Here is a 13,883-nt window from a genome sequence, read left to right as displayed (position 1 = left end):
TAGTGGTGACACTTAGACCACAACATCTTTCATATGCCACTTGGGGAGATGATGATTACCCTAAAGGATGTGTACATGATTCTCTAGACCTCGACAATAGAGGATCTAGTAGACTATGATTAGATAGATGATGGTACAACTTGTAGAGATCTATTTGTAGATGATGAGGTTGGGAGAGTTTATTTGGCATTGGGAGTTTGTTGTTTGGTTTGTGCTTGGATTGCATAGGAACACCCCTCAACATAGCAAGACCCTAAGGTAAATTCTTGTTGCTCAAAGCTTATGAATTTTTATAGGTTGGAATGATATATATATATATATATATATAGCATTTTCATTTTTAAAAACTACATACATTTTGAATAGAAAAAAATCTATGCAAAAATATTTAGGGCTACATTCTTTCATTGAAACTTGCCATAGACCCATGCTTATGCATCATAACTTGTGCTCTTTACATGTGCATGGATTTTTGTCACTATATCACCGTATTATGTATATGCTTTTGGTAATGTGAATGCCTATAATGTATAATATTATCATGTTTTATAGTTTAGAAGGTATCTATTTGTTATTGTGATATCTAACATAAATTTTAGAATTGCTAAAGAGAATAAGAAAATTTCCAGCCTCTTTAGTCTTTAGAGCATGGTGAACCTAGGTATGACATGATAAAATCCTATCACTAAAACTTAGTGTAGATCCTTTCCCATGCTAAATATTGGCAACCTAAGAATCATGAAGGTGTGGCCTCTAGAGTCTTGACATCATGTTGATTTGAAGCATGGTGTTACCATTGAATATATAGATTCCATTGGGATAATGATGAGGAATGAAAGGCTTCACATAAAAAAATTCTAAATTATATGATCCATTACCACTCAATTAATGACTACACTCACCAACTAGTAGGAGAGAAGTTGAATGAATGTAATAGTTTAAATACATAAAGACCTACTTACTCTTGTATAACTAAGAGATGTGTTCAAGAGATATAGATAAATGCAATGTTGCTAAGGATTATCGTTTAGTTTGGTCCATTTAGCATCATTAGTGGCCTCTAATACTTAGGTCACATCTCCGAGAATAATTTCTCTTGGCAAATTAACATGTGTGAATTTGAGTGAGGTGAAAAAAATTTAATTTGTGAAAATATAAACATTAAGTGTAACATGCCCAATAATTTTGAAGATATATTTTCCTATCAAGAAAGATCACGCTTGTTAATATGAACCTAGAATAAAATAATGAGACAATTGCTAGATTGTTGTCTCAATTTCAAAGAAAAGTTGACAAATATTATTGTCCTTGCAAAAAGTGTAAGGGCTTAAAGAATCAAAGAATTCTAATCACAACAACCCAGAGTCATTGTAGGCAACATGGTCACATTGGAGGGGGACACAATTTTTGTCCATTGGGGAATGTGGATTTCCAATTGGTGGAACAAGGAGGTGTAAATATCCAAGTTAAGGATAAAACTCTAATGGCAGAAGATGATAATATGCCAAATGACATTGAAGATGGTATTGGCATAGCTAATGTAGATTCTCATGATAATGGTACTAGCACATATAATGATGATGATGATGATGATGGTCTTGATATACCAATATTTGAGAAGGCACATGAGTCCCTATGCCAAGGCTCCCAAATAACTCTTCTCTATTTTATAGTGTTGTTGGTAAACTTGAAGGCTATGAATGGTTTATCCAATATAGCAATGTCATGTATGGTAAGGTATACCATTTTTGTCATCTTCAATGTTAGCATACCATTCATTTTCATTATATTAACAATTCATATTTGTTGTTGTAAGTTGATAGGTGATTTTTTGTTGCCACCATCAAACATTCTACCTCATTTGTACTGAGAATTTTCTACAATTATGAATCAAATTGAAATGAAGTATCAAACAATGCATGCATGTCCTAATGATCACATTCTATATCATAAACAACATGAATTTTCAATAGAATGCCTTGATTTTCATATTAGTAGATATCGATAAGATCAAATAATAAAAAAGGTGCCTCACAAGGCTCTTCAATACTTTCCCATTATTCCACATCTTCAATGATTATTCATGTGCACTAGCTTGGTATAATTTATGGATTACCATGTATGCAATAAAAGTCTAGATTACACTATGCAAATGCCCATAGATGATTTCACATTTAAAGAGATAGAAGAAACATGGCCACACTTTAAAGAAGAACCTTGTAATTTTAAGCTTTCATTGGTAGTGGACAATGTCAATCCATTTGGAGATATGAGATCTATTTACTCAGTGTGGCCTACTTTTGTTACTAACAATAGCATTCTTCCTTAGATGTCTATAAAGAGGGAGCACGCAATTTTGTCAATGATTATATCAAGTATTCTTTTCATTTAATAGTTATCTAAATTAATTTATAAACAATACATCAAAATAGTCATAATAATTATGTAATGTTAATGTTCATTTAATTACTAGGTAAGTACCAAGTTATAGATATGAATGTGTATATTGAGCCCCTTAGTGATGAGTTGTTAAAGTTATGGATTAGGGTCACTATATATGACATATCTAGACCAATAGGACAAAGAAAATTTCAATTCTATGCAATGTTTGTATGGACAATAAATGATGCCCCTAGGCTAACTCATTTTCGCAGTATACTATATTGTTAAGGTCACATATTTTTATTTTTTTATAATGGTTACACATTATTGTTATATGCTTAACTTGCAGATGATAATTGTACATAATCTTTTAGGCCTTTACACAGAGGAAAAAAATTTATTTCCGGTTTGTGGTCCAAAGATGAAATCTCATCATTCAAGAAGTTTAGGAAAGCAAGTATTTGATGAGTTTAGGCACTTTCTCCACAATAATTATAAGTATCAAGTTGTTGAAAAATATCTTTTTAATGAGAAAAAAGAGACAACATCAAGGTCATGGAGAATGACACCTTGTTTATGTAAGTTGGAATACAATGGATGAAATCATCGAGGTAATGTCCAATTTGTGGTCCAAAGTTTGAAATTAATATTTTGATAATATCTTTCATTTATTAATGATTTAACTAATGTTCATGAAGGTCGCCAAGGCATCAATGGCCATCTTCCTAGAGAAATAAAAATCTATCCCAATCAATTTAGTAGGTTACCGTACTACAAGGTTCTCTCAATCATGCATCTATTTGATGTTATGCATATTGGAAAGAATGTAATAGAGACACTATGGAAAATATTGGATGGAAGGCATGATAGAGAAAATTCTACTAAAATTTGTAATGACATTCATGAATCCAATCATGTACTAAAAGATTTTATTGAATCAAATAACAATGGAGATCACATAATTATGAGTGTCCTTCCTTGGTTATTAATAGAGCAACAAAGTGTTGCATTAAAAGAAGTCATAAAAAAAAATTGTAGGATTTGCTACAAATATAAGTAATCTTGTATCAAATAAAGGTGATATTAGACCAGGGTTGAAAACACATAATTGGCATGAATACCTTTGTTAAGGTAATTCATGTTCTCTAATTACAATATGGTTGTAAAATTAAATGTACTACCTATTGTATTATTTCATAATATATTGAAAAGATAAAATTTTAAATGATTGTAGTATGTCCTACCTCTATACCTCTCACACTAGTTTGACAATAGTATTAAGAAAGTTATATATGATCTTAGAAAATACATGAGGTTAGAAGTGTTATTTCTTAGATTTGTTGTACATATATTATATTTATTACTTGCTTTATGTTTTATGTAATCTATTGTATTATTTTATCTGAAATTTCATTTATATGTTTTAGCATGTTGAATCTCTTTTAGGTGGTTACCATCTAAAGAAATTGATTTAAAAAAATACATAAAATACTGGAAGAGAAAAACTTCACAACTTATGTGTGAAATAGAAAAGTGTCTACCTTCAACTTTTTTAGTGCTCAAGAACACTACCCCATACATCAAGTTGAGGAGATTGAATTGTGTGTACCTATACAAACTAGGTCAATGTGGAAGGTTGAGAGATACTTGAAATTTATGAAGGGCTTAGTTCAACAAAGAGCATGTCATAAAGGTTCTATGGTAGAGGGATATATGATATACTAGACCATGGTGTACATTAGTGAATATCTTTCAAAGTTTTTGGCAAATATCCATGTGGATCACATTTAGGATCCCAACTTTATTAACAAATTTAAAGGGGAGTTCCTGATAAGGAAAGGTAGATTGAGGAGAGTGAGAGGTAATTATAAGATATTATTGTTGTTGATTAATTCTTATCCATCATCAATATATGTTGTTTCTAATTGGTCTAATTATTTTCTTTATAGTTGATCATGAGTGGGATGCACTACATTTGTATATTGCAAACAATCTTGATTGGATGATAGTATGGATTCAATAGTCTCAAGAAAATAGTCACTCATTAACATGGGATGGTGTTGCATTGTTGGTTAAAGAATCTCATTGTAATGGAGATCTTAATGTTGCAACAATGGTACTTGATCTAGCAAATGGCTTTAGAGATAGAAAGGTACACACAAGATTACTAATCATGACCCATAAGTTTAATATCAACTCATAGATTGATGCAAATAATCTTGACATGTTTGAATAATTATAGATTAAACACCATAGAGTTATGTACTACCATGGCCATAAATTTTGAATAAAAAAGTTAGATGAAACAAAGAAAACTTGTGATTCTGTGATACGTGCAGTCTTCCAAGTCGCCAATATTTTATCTAGAAATAAAATACATACTCAAAAAACTAAAAATTGATACTATGACATTCTGGTTAATATAATTGAGTGCAACTTTATTTCATTCAAATTATTTCTATTTATCATTAAATAGTACAAGCTATGATTGAATTGAAATGATCCTGAAAGGACTATTCTTGAACATAATAGTGGATTTACAATGATTACTACAAGGTTATTTGAGCTAGTTGGAGAGGAGCCCTATCTTCGTCCAAGCCAATGTGAGCAAGTGTTTTACTTTAGTGTTCCACATGAACTGAGTTGGTCATTTGTTGTTAGACATGATCCAAGAGGAAGGTTGATAAAGTATAATGTGATGGAAGAAGAAGATACTAAAGAATCAGAAGATGAAGTAAATCATGATCATGAATGACTATTACACAATGAAAAAGAAGAATAAGAAGAAGAATATTCTGGTGATGTTGGTGATGATGGTGATGATGGTGATGATCATGATCATGATCATGATGATGAAGATTGTGATGATCAAGGTGGTGATAGACATGATAATGGTGATGAAAATGATGATGACGGTGATGAAGATGGTGGTGGCAATGATGATGATCAAAGTGATTGTGTATGATGATGGAGATGATGATGATGACATGGATGAAGATGATGATCAATGAAATATCTGTCAATGTATGATCAATGCCATTTATGATGGGGTCATAATTTATTTATAGAAATTTGTTTGACTTGTATGTTTTTATAATTAAGTTGTTATGTACTGAACTCTACTGTCATGGACTATCTACAATGATATTGCATAGCTACCACACATATAGTAGAGGTAAGGAATTAAAAAATATACAATGATTTTGATGAATGCATCATGTAATTTTTGTTTTCTACGTTATTTGTAGTATATTGATGCAAGGCCAAAAGCAACAGGGAATATTGTAGGATTTATACATAGTTCTCAACCAATGTCAACTAATAAGTGGCCAAATTATATATTTGAGGCATGCGTGGGAAATCATGTTTTTGTATGTGCAATAAAATCAATAAGTGTAGGGGAAGAGCTTCTAATAGATTACAATTTGAATCATGTAGATACCGAAAAATTCCCTACCATGGGACTAATAAGTATCAAATTTAAACCAATTGGCTCCAATTAATATTGACTCCAATATAAAATCCACTATTTTATTAATAATTTTTGTGGGTAAGTCTATTACTTTCATTTCACTATTGATTGCTAAGAATTACTAATTATTTTCACAGGGTGACATGGATACACCACAAGGCACAAATAGGGACATACCAGCTCACGCGTCTTCTTCAACAAAGGTAAACCTTAATTATTGTAATTGTACAATTTATATACAAACAAATGTCATATTATTATGTTCTTTTCTTTATGTCTTTGGAGTTATTTTGATGGAATTTTACTGATATTGATGTCACAACTTGATACTTATAGATAGGGAAAAGTGAAAATGACAACAAATCACATGCAATTTGAAACATAGGCATGATTTTTGGATGACATCGTCTATAGTGCCGATGCCATCTTCATGGCCCACCAACTCATAGAAAGATACAGTGGTGAAATTTTTAACATTATCCTTGAGAGAAACCTAACCAAGGAAATAGAGGCACTGAAAGAACAATGCATACTTAGAGTTAATTCTTTGAACGTAAGTAGTAATTAATCTTAAGGAATAATAGAAGTTCAATACATGTTTATATTTTATCTTATGAATCATGATCTAAAATAATATGTGTTCTTCTATAGTATTTTGTGACACTTGTGAGACTACATGGTGAACATGGTGAGTGTTGCTATGCACAACCTTCATGTCACACTTTTTCTTTACAATATTAGTAAAAATTATAGTATTATTACACCATTGAGTTTATTTAAGGTAGATTTAGTTATGACTAAGTGTTATTCCATACTTGGGTGTCTATTTGAACTAGTCAGATATATGTCAACTCAGTATATATATTTAATCCATATATTTAGGATTACTAAAAATTATAGTATTACTACACTTTCTCTTTAATTAATACTTTCTTGTATTCCTATGAGAAGAAAGAATGCAACAATTGTACATACTATGACAGAACATGAGCAATAACAGAAGCTTGTGGCCCTACTAGTGCAATATTGTTTGTTTTCATCAATATTATAATACTTAACATTTATTTTTGGATGCTTCTATCTAGTATCTCATTTGGTCTTTATCTAGTGCAAATTTCTTTTCTAACAATGTATTCTTCAAATCATGATGAAATGTGGATGCCTCCTTCAGTTGTCACTCTAATATTGTTGAGTGCATTGTTGGAAACAAGGAGCTTGCAAACATCTTTGACTATGCCAAATACAACTGGTAAAACCTTGTTTTGCTATATTTTTTAATGTGCTAATCATGCACTTTTTTTTTTTGGGTAGATTTTATACACATGGAACTATTTTGTGTACTAATAGATAGACCTACATTTGATAGAACAACATAGAACAATACTACCAAAGCTGAAATAGATAGACCTATAGTTATCCATACATGCACATGCACTAGTATACATCATCAAGATGATGTCATGCATCACTAGTCAACTGTGCAAGTGAATATTCTTAAGGAATATTCTACTCTCAATAGAACTCATCATGCTTCTGTATCATTATCTAAGACTTAGACAATTTTTCATCACAAATAATCATAACTAAACTATAAAGCATATGTTGCCATAAATGACAACCACATATCTCATCTTACTTGACTGATTGGCCATATTGCCAAAAATCTCCTCATTTGGCATTGATGGCAACATTTTGGGAAAACTGGCTAAGTCCCAAAAATGTTGTCATACCAATCAAAGTAAATAAACATATATAACACAATAAAAACATTATATTCATATTTTGAGAAAAATATTACATCCCTTATAACTTTGATTACAAAGCTTACTGCTATACTTCAAAATACAACCATACAATTTTCCTTATCTCTCCACCTTTGAAATCAATGACAAAGGTGTCAAGAAAAAGAAAATCCTATCAAAATCTAAAAGCTACATCAAAATCTGGAAAATCAATTACTAAAGTGAGTCTCCAACTGTGTGAGGTGCTTCTTCCAATTATCTTTTAGTGCATCTGACACATTTATTAGCACACATAAGGCATAAGTATCTAATTCTACTGCATTCAATTTTGTAATCACAAACTTGTCATATGAAGTTTTAGCTACTTGGCATTCCTCCAACTAATTTTGTAACATTGTAATTTGTGGGGATAAGTGGTCTCTCAAAAGTCAAAATCTTTTTACAGCTTTCTCTTTTTCTGTTTGTATACCCCAGATGCTATCATGAATTACTTCCATTGTATGCTCAAAGTTCTCTAACTTTTGATCTTGTTTTAGAAAGTTATCAATAAGATTCTATAACTTAGTTATCTTTCCTTTGATCTATTCATCAAAACTATGAAGATGAAGGTATGCTAGGTTGCACTTAGCATAAATATGCATCACTTCCTCCATACTCTATCTCAATACCTTAATACATATATTTAATGTTTCTATATCATTCCTTATATTTGTATACATAGTATTAAGAAGACTAGCATCATGCTTAGTCTATCGTTGCACTATAGCAATATTAGTAAGCATTGTAAACTCATTGTCAAAGGTTTCACACAAAATTTCTCCTCTTTGTTGAATGTTTGTAGATACATCCATAGAACTTTCTATCTTCTCTAATATATCTAGAACTAAAGTTAAAGTCTTCTCTATTGACTTTTCTGATTTCTTCTTTTCAAAGAATTTTCTATAAGAAGATATAAGGTTTTGTGCTTCAGCTTCATCATCTGATTGTACTACTATGGTGACCACTACTGCCTGTGTAGGTGGTGTAGAGGGTGTCACTATCACTATCGCTATAGGCACACTTATAGTAGCTACCTTAGTGTTGGCTGACATAGCTTCAAATTTCTTCTTGCCAAATGTATCTTCTTTCTTTTGCTCCTGCTCTTCTTCTTTTTCTTCATCAGTAGAGCTGCCATAGTCACTAATATTGCCAACAATGTTAGGGCCAAAATCTTTGAATGGATCTTCAGTTCTATCCATTATTACATTAGTGCTATCCACTTGCATGGATTCACTATCAATAATAATGTGTGGTGGTGAATCACTTGAAATTGAAGCCTTAGCTAGTTGCTCAAACTTGTGAGAAGGACTAATTGTTGCCACAGTGGGGCTTGTTCCCCTTGATTACACACTCTTCTTAGTCTCCTTAAGAAAATTAGACATGTATGTGACTATTGCCTTTTCAATTTCCATAATAACTTTTTCATAATTTCCTCTCATAAGAAGAATATATTTTTTCTTATTCCTCAAAAAGGGTGCTATACCTTTCAAAATTTCTCCTAACTCTTCTTCATTATTTACTATACATAGCTTTTTCACCATATTTATCCTGATTTGTTTTTCTTCCTCAATTACTCTACACTTTCTATTTCTTAGTCTATTATACAAATCTTCAGGAATTTGACCTTTTACGTTGTCAAACCTTTTATCTTTTAGAATCATATTTCTAACTACAACATTCTCTAGTTGTCTCCTATACATATTATTGTACAAGTCATAGTACTTATTCAATTGCACAAAATTGTTGTCATTAATGATTTGCATGTTAATATTTTCTACCTTAGGTTTCCATGCTCTCCTTCTTGTTGAAGTCTTTACTTCCTATTCTGAAAACTCTACTGGTCTGTCACCATTCTCTTCTTCAAATTCTGAGGAACTGATCTACAAGGTTTTCCTCCTCTTACTCGATCCACTTGATGTTTCCTTAACTCTCTTCTTAGGAGAGGGGGTCTACATGGGCTTTTTCTTCTCAAGTCTTCTAGACTTTCTTGGCACAGGTGCTTCCTCTATTTTCTTTTCCATTGTTTCCTTTTTTTTCCTAAGGGGTTACTATTGTGCAACTACTACATATGGTATTGCATGTGTTTGTGTAGTTATCTATGCAACTATGAATTCTACAGTAGGTCCTACCATTACAATAGGTGTAGGAGTTATTATTTTAGTTTGATCACATCCCTAATTCTTATAAGATAGAATCAATTACCTTTTCTACCTTCTTCTTGGTGTCACCCTCCATTAGATTTGTTTTGACCTCTTTCATCTTTTTAGTATATGTACCCATTCTAAGGCATCTAGAATCTACTTCAAAATGTAGAATTATCCATGCGTAGCATTTAATTAGTTTAGCTCTCATTTCATAACCCATAGGTTCAATGGATTTTACTTGAGGAATGACTACCTCCATGCGTGTATTTATTTCTACAGTGTAACATAGTTCATCCTTGTATTTCTCTATCAGTGCAAGTAGTATCCTATACCTCTACTTCATTTTAGCTTGGAGTGATTTCATCATTCTATGAATATCATTGTCTCTAATTATTTTCAACTTAGATCTATAAACTTGAGTGACAAATTTTATTGCGCACTTGCTTTCGTTCTAGTTTGAAATGCTAGGAAACTTCTTTGCTAAGTATGTAGAAGAATATATGTGTCAACAGGGATTCAAACCTAAAGACTATACGCTTAGACTCTTGATCTTTGTTATCTTATACAACAACTGAGTTTGGATAATATCACATAGGTTAACTTTTTCACCCTTTACTACCATCACATAAGCCACATGAAGAAATCCGACAGGGACTAAATCTAACCTAGATCCATGGTTGAATTTATAACCCAAAATTTTGTTGAGGAGTCTTACTCCTTCATCTTGAATGTGTTAACCTTCATGTTTCTATGATAAAATCTTGTGTTAGGATTTGTTTCAACTATTTTGCACACATTCTTTATGTTCATGGGATTGCATCCTTCATTTCTCAAACGAGTGACCTTGTGAATTAGGTTATTATCAATGCATATAAGTGAATATTCTAATCATAGAAGGTCATCATGAACTCTATTCAAAATAATTCTTGTCCACTTGTGGTTTTCAATGTCTGTATAAAACATGTACTTAACTAGGTTAAGTGGTTCTAGGTTTGCATATTTTGGTTTCAATACTAAAACATTGTTGCACATTTTCTCCAATTCTTTATGGATCTCAATACCTCCTATGCTTTCTATCTTACAATGAATGTAACTTCTTATGTCCTCAACATGAAGAATATTTTTTGGCACTTGCAAAAATGTTCCAATGGGATCATCAAGTAAAGAAACAAATGGATGTTTCTTTAAAGTATATCTAGGTCTATCACTGATATCAAAAACTTCTTGTGTTGCCATAGCTGGTTCTACTAAAATATGCTCACAAATTTAGAGAGATACCTCAAATTTGCACTTAGGGCTTTCAGTAGTCATGTGTATCTACAAAATTTTTTCAGCACTCCAAATAGCTTTCAAATCACTTTTCAATATTGTACTTAAGATTTCACACAAGCAAATGATGCTTGTAAATCAATTTTCATCCTTTAAATCTTTTACAATATGTACTTTGTATTGAATACATATCTACCACAAATTCAAAATATAGTCTCAGTGTAATAGAGAGGTCATTTTTTGCATAACCTCATACTATGATCATGCCAAGAAATGTGCACTTTACTGCAGACTTGTCTCCAAGTCTAGTATATGCTTCTAACTATGCAACTTCTAGTATTCTTCTCTAACATTAGCTTTCATTTAACCAATGTGATATCTCACTAAGAATGCTTAATTTAGGTAGGATAAGTCATAGACAATAAGTGACTTTACTATCTTATTAGGTGCATTAAGATGTACTTCTTCCATAACTATATGAGAACTTCTAGGTTCTTTTGCCTTAACAAATGTTTCCTTGAAATCTTCTATCTGTTCCTTCATTTATTCCTTTATACTCTCATCATTTCTTTTGTTGTCCCTTCTGTAATTCTAATTCCTATTCAAGTTCCTTCTATCCATTCTGTAGAATCTTGTTGTATGTCCAAAGTTATTACATAACTAGCATATAGGTACATTCCTTCTTTGTTCACTATGTTGGTTATCAAGTGCTCTATAATTCCTTGCAATGTGTCCAAGATTATTACATCTATAACAAACAAATTTTCTTCTTTCTCCACTTTCATTGCTGTGAGATCTTCTTCTATTTCCTAAAAGGTTAGCATTCCTAAACATTCTACTATTTGCATTATCATTATCAAATTTATGTTTCTTAGAGTCTACTACATTATGTCCATAACCATGATAATTATGATAATAAAAATTTGAAATAGGTTTAAAAGACTTACCTTTTCAATCATCTTTAATATGTTTATGTTCATCAAACATAAAGCATCTAATATGAGATTCCTTTCTTGTTTCTTCGTTTTTCCCATTTTAATCAAATTCTTTAGATTTCTCAAAATTAGTAACATTGTCTTTAGATGTATCATTAGATTTACTCATGTTTAGATCTTTCTTGGCTTCAAGAGGATCAGGTTCTTTTCTCTCAATAGATTTCTTGGTAGATTGTCCAAGAAAGAATCTAAGTCCAATCTTATCATAACTATGTCTTTATATAGACATTTGTCCATCGATCTTTTCACTATTGGTATACAATTTCTCAAGTTGTTGTTTAGTTTTCATCAATTCACTTTTCACAATAGTGTTGTATTTTTCTAATTCTTCATGTTCAAACTTGATAGATTCTAACTTAGATGTTACTTTTCTTAACTACGATCTTAGATTTGCATTTTCAACTTTTATTTTAGAATCATTCTTACCTCCATTTTTCTTAAGACTTAGCTTGAGTTCTACTATTTTTAACTCATGTTTCAAATCTCAATTTCTTTCTTTAGATCTCCAATATCATCATCACTAGTTTTCTCACTAGCTCTGTTTTGCTTTAGATCATCTATCATATCTTATAGTTTACCAATATAAGCTTTTGCATCTTCATATCTATCCTTTAGGCCACCTCTTTCATCAGTAAGGAGATCAATTTGCTCAAGAGCTTCTTCAAGATTTTTCTTCAACTATTCCATATCCATAGTGATCTTATTCAAGTTGTTAAGCATCTTTTGAATAACTAAACTCTGATACCAATTGTTAGAAATAGATAACAATGAGAGGGTGGTGAATTAGTATTTTCAAAACTTTTTCCCATAGCTGGATGTTATTAATTACTTTTCCACATGCATAAGAAATTAAACCACTATTGCTGAATAGTATAAATAACTATACACAAAGAGAGCTCATAACACCATATTTTCTTAACTAGGGAAATCCTGGCCAACGGAAAACCCCAATGGGCATAGAACCCACAATATGATTCACTATATAAAGAATCTAGTTAACGATATTTACCCTACTAGGAGTCTATGAAGAATGTATAGTGTCTCGAGTCCCTGTTAGGAGAGTAGGCATTGCTAGAAGGCTCAACCCTATTAACAGTTGCTTCAACCCTGTTAGGAGTTGCTTCAACCCTATTAGGTGTTGGTAGATCATATACAAATGTGTGCAAGAAGAGCCCACTACCCTAACTTGCAACTATACAATTAATTTTTTCAAAGAATAGATATACACACAATACTCAATCACTTGCTATGCTTCATAGTTCTTCTGATTAGATATATCACATTCTTCTTCATACAAGCCTTCAATAGACTATAGATAATCTTCCCTCTAGTTTTCTTAATGTCATAAATGAGTAACTATGCATATATCAACTTGCATCAAATCTTGCATTATCATATCACATCACATATGTCACTTTTGACTTTGCAAATGAAGTTCTTTACTTATGTCAAACATACTAATAAATCCTTCCTTATTCAACTTTTATATCATCCTTAGAGTTAGCTAATCAAGACTTAATAATTAGAATAATTCTTTAAGTTGTATAACTCAACTTGCTGACATGCTCTTGTATTGTGAAGTATCTACATCAATATTTCCTTCATAATTTGAACTCGATTATCTATACATGCATGTGCACTAGTATACATCATGATGATGATGTCATGCATCATTAGTCAACTACGCAAGAGTATATTCTACTATTATTAGAACTCATCATGCTATTGTATCATTGTCCAATACTTAGACAATTTTCCATCACAAATAATCATAACTAAACTGTAAAGCATATGTTTCCATAAATGACAACCACGTATCTCATCTTACTTGACTAATTGG

This window comes from Cupressus sempervirens, chromosome 9 (genome assembly GCF_028749045.1).
Source record: "Cupressus sempervirens isolate cs-2001-9-10 chromosome 9, ASM2874904v1, whole genome shotgun sequence".
NCBI lineage: Eukaryota > Viridiplantae > Streptophyta > Pinopsida > Cupressales > Cupressaceae > Cupressus > Cupressus sempervirens.
This window is presented reverse-complemented; position numbering follows the sequence as displayed.